Genomic DNA, 15,491 nt, shown 5'->3' on the forward strand with positions numbered 1-15,491 from the left:
TGTATAGGCTGCTGCTTAGAATAGTAAGTAAGTTACCAGATTGTGCATCAGTTGAAATAATAGAAAATACTGTTAAAGATGGCAGGGTAGAAGATGAGGATGAAAGAGGGGAAGAACATAATAGGAAAGGGTTGGTAAAGTGACGAATGCAGGCATAAAAAAATGAAGTACTGAAACCATTGAAGGCGTATAGAAAGAACGGGGGACAAAACCATAGGACTGAATTTTGTAACTTGAGAAGAAAAATAGAGAAATACTGTATACAACTAAGTCCGAATGGCAGGAGTTGAGAGTTGTTTAATTGAATAGCGATGCAAAACAGAATGATACTAGAAAAGTATGGAGTACAGTTAAGAGGATTTGTGGAATGCGGAAGCTTCCTCGGCAGGCTGAAATAAGTCAGGCTATCTGGGTGGAGTACTGTAAGAAACTATTAAAGGCTGAAGATAGGTGGAGACCGAGAATAGATGAAAACGGAAAATCGGTAGGGCTGGGGTGTACTGCGCCTGCAATAGATAAGGAAATATCGATAGGAGAAGTAAGAGAGGTCTTGCGGAAAGCCAAGAAAGGCAAATCAGAAGCGATTTCGGGCATCACTAACGAATTTTGGAAGCAGGTGGCGCAGAATAAGGATATCATAGAAAGTATGGTGAAATTATTTAACAGAATATTTGAAGGCGGCGAGTTTCCCAAATCTTGGCAAGAGGGAGTGATCAGCTCAATCTACAAGAAGAAAGGAGATAAATCTAACCTGAATAATTACAGGGGCATAACGTTGCTGGATACATTAAGTAAAATATATACACGTGTGTTAGCAAAAAGGATAATGAAGTGGGCAGAGGAGGATCGATTCTGGAGAGATTTCAGTCAGGCTATAGAGAAAGGATGAGGACAACTGATAATATTTTTGTAGTAAAAACAGTAATGGATAAGTATGTAAAAAGGAAAATGGAAATTGTACATTACTGCTATTGACTTCGAGAAACCATTTGATTCTGAGAGCAGAGGGGCTGTCGTAGCCAAGATGAGAAGGATAGGCGTGTCTCAGAAGATGGTAACAACTGTTGAAAACGTATATTCAAAAGTGAAGTGTTCAATTAAAACAAAGGAGGGAGTAGTATTTGGGGAAATATTCTCTAAAGTAGGGCTGAATCAGGGTTGTAAGTTGTCACATGTACTGTTCTAGAGTTTATAAATGATATATTTCAATCGAAAGGTTTTGAGGCAGGGGTATACCCAAGTCTTGAGAACCAGGATATTCCGGGTCTCATTTTTTGCTGACGACATCCTTCTGCACAGTTTGACACCCAATAGTAGGTATGCAGGGTAGTTTAAATGTAGGGGTAAATTATTGTAAACAGTGGAATTTAAAAATGAATGCACAGAAAACAAAGATAATGGTGTGTAAAGAAGGGTATAAATTGTCAAGGGATGAAAAATGGTAGATGGGCGAGACGAGATTAGAAGTTGTCAAGAAAGTGGAATATTTGGGTTTGATATTAAGTGGAAATGGAAAATGGGCAGAGCAAATAAAAAGAGTTAAAATAAAAGGTATGAGCGCACTGTCCGCCATTAACATAATGGAGAAAAAGATGCCCAACACAGATTACAGTGTGTATAAAAATGTTTTTAATGCGTTAGATAAATCCAGAGTGTTGTACGCGACAAGCTTCAATTTCTGCATCGGCACTCGTGTTGTCGTCTTCATACCATGTGGAAGTGGCACATTGACCCCCGCGGCCACCAAATGAAAATTATGTACGTACATATTTTTATTATAATACAAAAACATAATATGTCGTCTTCATGTCTGTTTACATGCTCTCCTTAATTTGTTCTTTTTGACCGCGACGCTCTTTTAATATGTATTACTTTCTTTATCTACTGTATTTTCTATTTTCTTTCTATCAATTATACATCATAGCTATTGTTTAATTCTCATTGTTTTCACTATTATCTGACGAATATTAATCAAGTCTATCCATGGTACCTCTTCGATCAATTCGGCAGTTTGGTTATCTTCTTCTGTTGAGGTGTAATCTAGTTTAAGGTTGCTAGAGTTTTATATGGCTTCGTTGGCGCCGTCCACACTTCTTATCTTGTATGAATTATTATTGTACGATTTGATGATGACATATGGACCAACAAATAGTGGTGCAGATTTTGAATAAAATCCTACAGCTGGATCCGAACTCTTAGGCTTTCTTACTAGTACTAAGCCCCCTTCTTTTAAGGCTGAGTGGAAATGACGATGTTGTACTCTTTTCATTCTTTTTCGGCTTGTTTTTCAAATTTTTACTAACTTGACGAATGCATTCCGTTGGTGTCAAAAGATCATCATGTGGATATTTAATATCTCGTGCCATGGTTGACTTGGGTGTTTATTGAAATGCACAACGCTGGGGATGTTACTTGCGGATTCATACGCCCATTTCCATTTGTTGTTTTTCCTTAAAAGATCATACAGTGGTGTTATAATTTTAGCATATCCTGGACTATGATCGGCAAAGAACTGACATATTCCAATGAATTGACGCACCTGTTTCATTCTAGTTGGCCTGGGAAAATAAATGATCGCCTGAATTTTGGTCGGGTTTGGACTCACCCCTTGTTAATCAATCACACGACCAACAAAAAGTATCGCAGACTTGTCAAGGTTAATTTTAAAACCAGATCTCGATAGATTATCTAGCACCTTTCTCAATTTAGTTGTGTGCTCTTCAAAAGTATTATTTGCCAATATAAGATCATCTACATATCCAATGCAGAATTTCTTCACTTCTGATATCAAATTCTCATAGTGTGCTCTAATCATTGGAGAACCAGCAGTCTTGACTCTAAATGATAATCGGTTAAAATATATGTATGATGGTTGAACATGAAACCTGTGAGCAGTCTTGACTTGGATTCAAGAACGATGTGATGTTACGACGATGTGAAATCCATACTTGTAAAATACTTGTTTCCATGAAACGATCGAGTAGTCTCTTTAATACTTGGGACTTGATCATTTTCAGGATTATGCTTTCATTTAACGCCCTTGCATCCAAACATATTCTTAACGATCCGTTAGGTTTTCTCGCCACCACAAGTAGATTAACGGATGGAGTGGGCATTTTGGACACAATTTCGTTATCTTCCATTTCTTCGATAATATTAGTTACCTCACTAAGATATTTATTTGTTATTGGATACGCCTTTTTCTTAAATTGACACCAGTCAGTCACTTTTAGGTTAAATTTATAATTTTGTATCTGTCCCGGTTTCGTATCGAATATGTTCAGATAGTGACATAATAAATCCCACAATTGTTTCTTTTCTTCTTGAGACCGTACTGTATCCTCCACTTTCTTCCTTTTAACATCGTTGGAGATAGTTACTTTCATCTTATTGACTCCCATCTCTTATTCTATGCAAGATAAAATATCCCTTTCTCCCGTGGATTCCTTACCTAATTCATACAATAAACATATCGACGATTCATTTGGATCATTATTATAGCTGCATGTCTCCATATACTTCTTATCACTGAACGGCGCATCCAACAACTTTCCTTTTACTTCTATATTCTCATTCCCAGGGCGAAATCTGACTTCCTCTTTATCCATGTCAATAATTCATCCATATGTCCTCATGAAATCTGCTCCCAAGATTATATTGTATTGTATATTATTCATAGCCAGTGGCGGTGGGCTCTCAGGAGCACAGGAGCACGTGAACACCCAGTTTTATTACATATTTACGCATTCATTCTTATCTTTCGACCTGATTTCGATAATCGATCGAATACATTCGACAATCGACTTATATCGAAGCTCCGTTACACCGACAGTTGTTCGTTTTGACTGACAGTGCAGCGAGCACACCGGATAATGGGCTATTGTGCTGAAGAATATACGCATGCGCAAAGCAGATGACGTCATGGTTTTCTGCACTGATATTCCCATTAGCGAGGAGCACGGTAAGGTACGTGCCTTGTCGTCTAGAGCCACCCTCAACCCAGTGGCAGTATTACAGTTGACCACAAGGGTCCGCCACCTCCCCTATTATGGTTAGCCACAGCCTCCCAGGAGCTACTATTGCATTACATTACCGGCAGATTTCGCTAGTACCCTAATTGTGAATAGGCATTTTGGTGTCTATTCAGACTCTTTTCCAGAAAGAGAACTGAATACAGTGGCGGATATGTATCCCTGCCTAAATAAGACACAGCTGAAGACTGAACTAGAAGTATTGTATATGAGAAATGGCTTTCAGAAAGATGATGGGGCCATTTCCATGTTGCAGTTTCTGCTTGACAAGGAACTAGATAGGGACACATTTCCACAAGTATGCGAATTACTCCGAATTGTTGTCACAACCCCAATTACGACAGCGGAGCCTGAGAGGTGTTTATCTACTTTGAATACGAATTAAAACGTTTCTGAGGAACACCATGACTGGAGAACGACTGTCAGCGCTGGCTATGATTGCTATTGAGAAGAGATTTGTCAACATCATCAGTGACTTCAATCGTAAAGTGATTGAGAAATTTGCTCGATTGAAGGACAAAAGGATTGCTTTCCTGTACAAATAATCAGCATTTACGTGGGTTGCTAATCTAAATCCTATCATTTAAATAAGCATGATCTAGTATTGTTGGTTGTACTGCATGCTAAATTGTTTAGAGTAGTGGCTATAATTTGCAAAATGAGAATAATTACCATGTGAAACAGTAGAACCTAACTAACCTAGATAATGTGGAGACTATTGGGTCAATTCGGAAATAATTATTTTAAAAAATTTACCGGTAAATGCGGTACACATTCCTTCTATGCTTCTCGTCATATCCAGGTGAACTTCGTGCTGTTTAAAAACCAGGAATAGTGCTCGCATCCTTCAGTGTTCGCAGTGCAGTAAAGCTATTATGAATTTTGCTACTGTTCTACACTAAGACAGCCTGCCCGCGGTGTAGGGGTAGCGTGCCTTCCTCTTACCCGGAGGCCCCGGGTTCGATTCCCGGTCAGGCCAGGGATTTTAACCTGGATCTGAGGGCTGGTTCGAGGTCCACTCAGTCTACGTGATTACAATTCAGGAGCTATCTGACGGTGAGATCGCAGTCAACAAAGCCAAGAATAACGGCCAAGAGGATTCGTCGTGCTAACCACACGACACCTCGTAATCTGCAGACCACCGGGCTGAGCAGCAGTCGCTTGGTAGGCCATGAGGTTTGGTTTGGTTCTACACTAACACCCAGGTGAAAATCGTGCTGTTTGAAAACCAAGAATAGTACTCGCACCCTTTAATAATCTCAGTGTAGTAAAGTTATTGTGAATTTTACTTTTGTTCTACACTAACAAATTAGTCTCGTATACAATTTATCCTCGGTTACAGGGGTTCTACCAAAAGTATTTGTGTAGAAGGAACCGTACAAGGAACTGTTAGTGAAATGATTTATGTACCTATGTTACTTTTTTTCTGATTTGAGACATGAACAAAAATGTTGTGAACCCCCTAAAAATTTTGTCACGAGCCGCCACTGTTCATAGCTAAGAATATACGTGGGTACATAACGTCTTTTATTACTATGTCCAAAGAAGTTTGGATCATGAATATCACGCTCCGGTGCGGAATAATACCTTTAAATTTCACATTTCATCTCTTGGAATTCTACTGATATAGTAGCTCCTGTATCCAACAAACAACAAATCCACATATTTGTGACTTTAACTAAAGTTATCGGTAGCTTGTGCTTGACATTAATTTTTGACTTAATAGCTTCTTCCAGCAGTTCATCACGACATATGTCCCAAGAATAAATGTTAGGGATTACCCACTCAGATGTGACATCTTTGTACCATTCATCGTCCTTTTCACGTATTGTTGGCTTGGAGTTTTTTCTGCCTCTCGTTTCTATCGTTAGTTCCATAAACTGACGCCTTCGGATCCAATCTTCTCTTTTCTTCCTCCTCACGACGAAATTCTTGATATGCTAAACTCTTAGCTCCTGTACAATTAGGATCTGTCTCTTGGTCTTGAAAAGCACGTTCCCATTTATTTACTTCCTCTGTGCTCTGTCTTAGCTCCTCCATGTACTTCCGTCTATCCGACTCTCTAATAGGTACGTTTCTCCTGTCTTGATAAGTGAATTGTTCTCTTGGGTGTTGGTAATGTCCAGGTTCTCGTCGGTAGTATGGTACACCTCTTTCTCTTGGAAAGTACCTCTGATTATTAACTCGATGTTCCTGGAACTGCACTCTTCTTCCTCTATGATAATCGTGCATTTTCCTATACTTTCAATGTACGAATCTCTGCTGTCTTCTTTCTCGTGCTTGATATTCATTCGCATCTCCTGAGTTATGGATCGGACCAAATGTATTTATAGCTGTCTCCATCACTCTTGAATTGCAAATTGGTACCATGGAGTGTCGTGCTATCCAACTGTCTTAATATCTCTTCCGCATGTACCGCAGTTTGGACATTTGACGCCGTTAATAAACGTACTTCAGGCGGTAATTGTTTTTCCATAGCGCGTATTAACTCTGAATTGGGAGGTAGCGTATCCAATTCTCGTAACTTGTGAAATTGGTATGTAAAATACTCTGCGTATCTACTTGGGCCTGCACCCGAATATATATTCAAATACATCTCCAAACATAGGATTTGTTGAGTACACAAAGTCCAAAATTTCGATAGGAAAGCCCTACGGAATTCTTCATAGTCAGTAAAAGTATACCTAAATGCTTTTAACCAAATAAATGGATGACCTTCGAGGTATTTTCCTACTGTTCTGAGCTGACGTTCGGGTGTAGTTTTCATCTCTTTGAAATAGTCCTCTACGTCTCGTAAGAAAGATTTAGGCGTCATACCATTTCCTAAATAAACTTCTTAGGTCTATACTCATGCGTCCTTACAATGTGAACAATAGGCTGGTTATTAAGTGTAACAGTATTGTAATCCCCCTACGAATTCCCTATTTTCAAGAAATGAACCTAGTAAATTCAAATGGTCCCTAGATACAGGCAATTCTAGATCCTGAATTCTGTTTGCTTACATTACAGCATAGGATTTCGTATTATCTTCTGCCACCTTTAAATTCCAACGTCTTCTTCCAGACGTCTGATGTTCTCAGTCAAATATCCGACTCTCTTGACCACGTGCTTTTGGTATTCCTGATGCTCATGTGTTAATATAATCAACTTGTTGTCTAATTGTCCCTTGGTATTTGTGAATTCCAATTTTGTAACTAAACCCATTGATGTTAGCTCATTGGTTAGGCTAGGCAACTGTTTTGTCTTTCTTCTTGATCATGGTTTAGTTTCTCTTTTAACGACGTAACTTCATTTCTAATCCCGTCAACGTCTATGTTAACTCTTCCCTGCAGTTCTGTCATGTTTTGCAATATTTCTGTTTTAACAGTCAAGAGACTATTTTGCATATCCTGCTGGTTCGCTACAATTAAATCATTTACTTCTGATCTCAAGGTTTTCATATCTTCCTGGAAGTGAGATAAGTTTAATCCAATTATGTTCACTTCCTCTCTTATTGACCTTACTTCCTGCTTTATCGTTTGTGCAACTTCCTTCAATTTTTCTTCCGAATTCTCTTGTGCATTTGCTAAATCCTTCCGTATGGTTTCTTGTGCTTCCATGTTCTCCTTACGTGTAATCTCTTGAGATTCCCTCATTGCTTTACGCATGATTTCTTGAGCTTCTATACTTGTGTCTGTTGACGTGTGCTTCTATCATCCCTTTGCGCGTTATTTCTTGTGTTTCTATCATCTTTTTCTTGCTTTCATTGATCTCTTTGAGCATGATTTCTTGTGCCTTCATATTACACGCATCGCCCCGGGTTAGCACAAGCACTCTGCACTCAGGGTCTCTGACAGGTTCTTTTCGTTAAGGGGCTACTTCCGATAATTACAATGCCACAGCTGATTAGCGTGACTGATTAGTGTGGGATTATGTTGGTTCTCACTCCCAATAATGAATAATGATGAAACGCGTCGATTATGAGGTGTTGAGCTGGGCAATATATTGGGCGATCAAGGTGCCACGTCGAAAATCAGATCAATTAGATAAATTGCTTATGTTTTATGGCTTCAAGTCCGTCGACGTACTGTTAATATTTCCTAAAATCGCAAATCATCTGATATTTACGACGAAGTTGGTCGTGATACTAAAGTTGGCATTATCTTACATCCTAGTATGAACGTAAGGTTGGAATGAATTCTAAAATATGGTTAATTACAACTAAATAATATTGATAAAAGCTGAAATATTCTGGATTGGAACAAGTTTATTCAAAATAAAGTCCCTAACTAATTTAAAACGAAACCAAAGCGTGTCTTGACATCCCAAATATACAAATGTAGAAATCTCAACCAGTCATTTATCCAATACGAACACCAGTTCACAAAGATAATGAATATTATCCAAAAGATTGTTAAAAATATTATGGGACTTCATCGAGTATAAGCGGCGTGAGTATATTGACCTGCGTTATAATAATCATTGCCTGATTTCATTATCATTCAACCGTATATGTCAGAATTAATATTCCACATCTTACATATTTTTGATGATTTACATTCGTTTCCGTATGTCTGGTCCTGACAATAATGCTTTTTCGTGGTCCAAATGAAATAAAATGAAATCAAATATTGATGCCTATGCCCTAAATAAACTAACTAAATAAACGAAGTTGTCCTGAAGATGCTCGCATAAACGCTAAAATAAACACACAACAATCCTCACACATACCTTCGAAGATCTATCTATACTAACAAAGCGATGGACGGTATAAATGATGAAATGACAGGACACAATATTAATATAACACAAGCACATTCAAATAACAAAGTCAAAATATCAAATGATATCTAATATAGTACTAAATTACTACTAAGTCCATGAAGTGCTATTAACCTATATAAGATATCATGGTAAAATCCTCGTAGCTAGGGGCGTGGTGAATAATACAAATATCACAAGTATATCGCTTCAAAATCAGTCATAATACATAAAAGAACGTGGTATGGATTACAGATACGGTAACCATGACATTAAAGTAAATCATTCCAAAATAGCCGATGGTACTTCGTAGAAAATAATCATCACCATTATAAGGCCGATATTAACAACTACATGTGCGACATATATACATTACACCCGTCTGTTGTCTAAGGTATGCACAATACGAATGAACAACAAGTGTTTCGTAGTGGACTGTTCCGTGAAATGTCATTAAAACTCATACGGATTATGAAAATCTTAAATACACATAACGTCCCATAACTAATACTAATTAGGTACACTCAAACTCATTACAAGTTTCATTTGCATATCACAGTGTAATTCAACACCGACACATCGTCTATCACAACTGGTGCCAACATCACCGTCAAATAATGTTCACTCATCACTCATATTATCATTGCACTTTAAACCATATAATATCGTTCCACATATCCATTATCACTCAAATTCACATCAAGTACACTACTAACCAGCGTATTATCCCTTTGTAACACCACGATATGCAATATTTGTCTAATCATCACTAGAAGCCATGCCGTGATCAATAATCTACAGATAAACCAACATTCATTCCGCAACGTTCATCTACATCACTCATTGCAAACCACATCACCATTTCCTGTGTATAGCTATCATTCCCTTAGCAGTACCGATATGCATAATTTATAAGCCGATACATGTCACACGTATTCACATCGCATTTATTTATCAAGCAATTATAACGATATACATTGGTATAAACATCATCGAGTTCGACCTGCCTCAACAAATAATCACACACGCACATATATTACGGTATAGACTTCAATATTCCATATTCAAACGTATATATATATCTGGATCTCAAAATACCAAAATAACCCAATAAACACAATTACTTATTGTGTGCATTATCCATGTTCCAACGAACTACTTCAGGACATCAATAACTACTACAAAATTACATCTTACTGCTAAGAAAAGAAAGTCTACCAGAAATAGCATTACTATCACTAACTAATTTACTGACTTGAGGAACAGGGTTCGGGGATGCGCGTTTTCCAGGAATTCTTCCACATAACCGCCATTACCGCGGCCAGAGCTCACTCTCACATCTTCGCCTCTCATATCTTTAGTAAATATATGTTCCAAACCGTCAAATATTCCTTTCAAGCAGATCAAACCTGAGACAGTCTGGTGTAAGATTAACAGGTTCACACAGTGACATATTACACTGAACAACACCATATACTCCTTGCTTTAAATAAATCTTTACAAGATACCGACATGCAATCCTTATACGCGTAGTTTATTTCAATATAATGACTAAGATTTCTTATAACTTTCAATATTTTTGTAGTGGCAGTTGTTAAGCGCTTACACATAAATAAAATAATGCGGAAGTTAATAAAACGATAATAATAATTGACACTTAATAATCTGAACAGGGAAATAGTAAAATGACACAACAGTAGAGGTAACATATCAAAACATGGAAATACGATGGCAGACAACTATGCAAAACCAAACCATATGCAAAGGCCTAATAATGACAACTAAGGTAGGATTGAGGAAAGTGCGGGATCCCTATTGGGGTCCATGAAAAGGTATGCCGTTATGGGGAAAAAAAGGTTCGCGATCAGCCACCTCGGAACTCGTAATATTATTAAAATTAACAAATACAACTTCAAAAGAAAGAAACAAAATAATTGCAGATTAGCAAATAGTTAACATATTAAAACCAAGGATGTTTGAATAGACATGGACAAATATATAGATCCACGAAACTGAAATCAATACATAAACTGGATTCTTAAGCAACTTTGAAAACACAAGATTTGACATCGTATGATTATGCAGAATTACCAGCTCTTGTCTATTAAAAATGAAGGTGAAAGAATTGAAATAGGAAAAAACGGGAATCTAGGGCAAACTCAGACACGTTGAATTGAAATCATTGAAAATTACCTTAAACGAGAAAAATACCGAAACACGAAAGGATAAAATAAAATCAAACGTAATCAGAAAACATGAAAATAGCACTGAAATAACACTAACCAATAAAAGCTGAAGTTCCCGAGGTTAACTAGGCCCCGAGCGCGAACGCTCTCTAGGGCGGTCGGATGGAAAAATGATGCCAATAACTCGCATAATACTCCCGAAGCCGGCAGAAGACCAGAACTGGCCAGATCACAAACAACCAATGGGAAACAATTCCACTAGATTCCCGTTTTTCTTCGCCAATTGGAAAAGCCGTAATTTTGGCCAATTCAATTGCATAATCATATATGGTCATATTAAGATAGTAAGCAATTTCTCGAATATTCCTCTTGCGACACCTATTTCAACAGCGGTAACCGCACGTGCGTTCTAGGATGCCTCAAAGTTAAAGCACCTTACAAAATTTTCAAATGTTCCAAAATTACCATTTTTTATATACAGATCACTTAATCACTCTTGCTATTTTAACAATAAAGTTTATACGTCCAATTCTTGATGTTTCCCTAAATTACATTTTTTCTAGTTACATAAAATTTCAATACAAAACTCACTCCAAAATACTTCTTGCATCTTGCAATGTTCATTCTGTCATGGTAAAACAGCATATTAAGAAACACAATCAATGATCTTAAAATAAAGGGTAAATATTAATTTACATTTCCAAACTCAATAATTACTTTTTACAACACACAATGCTTAGTTCCAGTTTTCCGTCCCACCACCGGCGACAATTTTCACAACATTGGTCAGCTATAACACAGTTTTGAAAGACCTGTCGTATATTACAATTCTTTCTCAAGACTATGTCAATATCTTCCCGATTTCCTCCTAATACTTTCGTGATACCTTCTCAATCCAATTACAAACTTCTCAAGATTCACACAACAACAATCTCCATTTTGATTTCTCATTACGACAAAGACATGTAACGGAATATTCTAAGTTACATATAACATTTCGTTTCCAAGAGTATACCTTTGATAATCGATACACAGAAGTCGCCACTATTATACTTATGAATTATCGATATTTTATCCTGCGTAATACTAATCTATTCGAATTCCCATTTGCTTTCGTCGTATGCAATACATGTTATAAATACAGAATACTTAAAATTAATCTTATATGAGTAGAATTATACTTTCTCAAGTTTAAAATGTGCGTAAAGTCCATTTCTTCACTTCCACCATTTTATACTCAAGATAGGTATAGATGAACTTTTGTTTAGACCTCTCCGGCGCCATGTTCTCGGGTCGTGGCAAGCTTCAATTTCTGCATCAGCACTCGTCTTGTCGTCTTCATACCATATGGAAACGGCACAGTACCTGATATCGCAACGTGACCTCCGTCGCCTTAGACGAAGCATCCACGTAGGTGCCAAGGTGTGATAAATGCTCGTGGGGGACATTCACCATACTGAAGCTATCCAACTGTGGTAAAAATCCACCCTGGAGGAATGATATCACTTTGTTTTCGCCCCTACTTGAACATTTCCGTTCGTGTTCTGAAAATGAACGTGAAACCATCGATGTTCTTTTGTATACTTCAACGGTAAAGAATAAAGTATTAGTTGGTAATATACCTGGGTGTGAGGTATTGCTTTCTGGAGCATGGCATACGTTCAAAAACATTGTCCTCTAATTTTTTGAACTGTGTAGAAGGAACCGAGAGTCTTAGAGGCGGCGGAGTATTTATCTGTGTGTGAAAGAATATAGGTTGTTTAAAATGGGTTGGTGAGGATAGCGAAATGCTCTGTGTGTGTGTGTGTGTGTGTGTGTGTGTGTGTGTGTGTGTGTGTGTGTGTGCGTGTGTGTGTGTGTGTGTGTGTGTGTGTGTGTGTGTGTGTGTGTGTGTGTGTGTGTGTGTGTGTGTGTGTGTGTGTGCAAACCGTGGACCAAAATATGCCAACTCCATTCAATGAAAAGGAATATACAGGGCGCTGGTAACAACTTATCTGTATTCGATAGGCTGTACGATGTCACATGCACAGGCAACAATGTGCAGAAAAGTTTTATAATAGCAGGAGACCTAATCTTCGAAAGGCAGGCACATAAACATAATGTGGGATAATTACGTTGATATTAATAATAGGGCTATTGAGTTGTTTGTGCCCCTTAAATTACTAAAACGGAACCCAAACCCCAAATACTACAATAGTAAAATTAGGAGCCTTAAAACGAAAGTAGGGAAATCATACAAAAAAGGTAATTAAATTCAGAGTATATGAATAGGTTTCACAACCTGCCCAAAGAACTCGCTTCTGAAAAGAAATCTGCTCATGGCAATTATATGAAAGGTATGCTTTCTTCCAGGGAAAATGTGTGGAGAAATCTCTATAAGTACGTTACGAAAAGGAAAGGAGCCAGCCATAATGTGTCAATGATAATGTCCAGAAATGGTGAGGTAATTACTGATGATCTGCTAATAGTTAATGAATTAAATCATTGGTAAGAGAACGTATTTAATGAGCAGAATAGCCTGGCGATAAACATTATCGAAAAAACACTGATTGTTCTCTCTTCCATATCAGCCGTACAAAAATTCAGGAAAGAATTAAGAACCTAAGGAAAAATAAATCGACAGGGCCTAATAATATTGCTGGAGAGGTTCTCAAACTAGGAGGTAGAGCTATTCTACGCTATTTGGAAACAATATTTACTGTGTCACTCAACAATATGCAAATTCCATATGGCTGGGAGAAAGCAACTGTAGTCCCTTTTTTCATAAAGGGCAACAGGCTGCTAATGGACAACTTTAGACCCATTAACCTTACGTCCATTGTATGCAAACAAATGGACTACTTAATTTTAGGATATCTAAGAGATCAATGGGAGATATAAAGGCCAAAGGCAGGCATCTATGCGAGTGAGTGGGGGCAGATGCTTCCCCTAGTGCACATTCACTGCATTGCCCTACATAAAATTCTTGTAGTGGTGCCTCAACGATATACTGGCCGCCAGCGTCTTGGAACGGTGTAGCAATCCAATTGATGAGCCCACTGCTACACTTGGGCGAAACGCTGGTATTTTCATGATTGAAAAAGCATGAAGAGTTTAATAGTTTTCATCTGAGAAAAGCTAATGGATTAATGGCCGTCAACATGGTTTTAGAAAAGGTTCCTCCTGCGAGAACAAGATGTCGCTCTGTCAAGATATCAGCGAATCATTAGACAGACTTGCGCAAGTTTATGCTATTGTAATTGATTTTCCTAAATCATTTGATGTAGTACCACATGACATTGTGGTTCGAAAATTGGTGGAAATGAACATTGATAAAATGGTGTTCTGTGGATCAGGGAATATTTGACAGACCGCACGCATAAGGTAATGGTGGGAATTAAATACTCCGACAAAGTTTCCATAACGTCGGGGGTAGTACAGGGTAGTGTTATAGGGCCACTCCTATTTACGGCATTTATCAACGCTCTCCCGAACGAAATTCGAAGTGAATGCAGAATGTTTATGGACGACTGCGTAATATACAGAAAAGTACAGAATGCTAGCGATAATAAAAAAATGATGACATGATGACATACGTCATGATGACATACGTTTTTGTGCTTATGTTCACGCCCTCATTTCGTTGGCATTGAAATATCGTATGGCTTTTAGTGCCGGGATATACCAGGACGGGTTCGGCTCTCCAGGTGCACGTCTTTCTATTTGACTCCCGTCGGCGACCTGCGCGTCGTGATGAGGATGAAATGATGATGAAGACAGCACATACACCCAGCCCCCGTGCCGTAGAAATTAACCAATTAAGGATAAAATCCTCGACACCGCCGGGAATCGAACCCGGGACCCTCTGAACCGAAGGCCGGTACGCTGACCGTTCAGCCAACAAGTCGGACTTCGTTGGCATTGCGTCATCATAACATTGGTAATCCACTTACAATTTTATTTGAACCATTTTAATTAGAACTATGTATTTTTAATGGAAGAAGTTTTAGTCTCTGACAAGATAGTTTTAGTATAATCATTGACAGTGTTCCATTAACATGTTTTTGTTAATGTATCAATATTCACATTATGTGGATCAAATTTTAGAAACTAGCTAATCTTTTATCTTCCATATGTAATATGATATGTACTTTTGAAGATTATTTAGGCTGAAGATGCCCTAAACTGAAATCGAAACATATCCCAAATAAGTGTTATTGTGTTTATGTAACCACTATTATTGTAAGTGGACATAAAGTATTGAATAGGTGGATTAAATAACACCTTTATTACCTTTGAATCGTGCTTTTGTTCCATTAAATGTAGTAACACTAACCTGTTTTCGTGCTTCTTCTGCATCATCTGGTATTCGATATCCATCCTTTTTGTACCTAGGATCAAGAAAAGTTGCCGCTTTTGTCACAGAACGAGTTTGATGTGAAAAAAGTCGCGTTGTTACGGCTTCCAGGCACTCTTCGAGGACCATCTCTCCCACAGTGGTAGCTGGTTTTTCTACTTCCGTAGAAAGAGAGATAAATAACCCAAGCACCAAAAA

The sequence above is a fragment of the Anabrus simplex genome, chromosome X (genome assembly GCF_040414725.1).
Source record: "Anabrus simplex isolate iqAnaSimp1 chromosome X, ASM4041472v1, whole genome shotgun sequence".
Classification (NCBI taxonomy): Eukaryota; Metazoa; Arthropoda; class Insecta; order Orthoptera; family Tettigoniidae; genus Anabrus; species Anabrus simplex.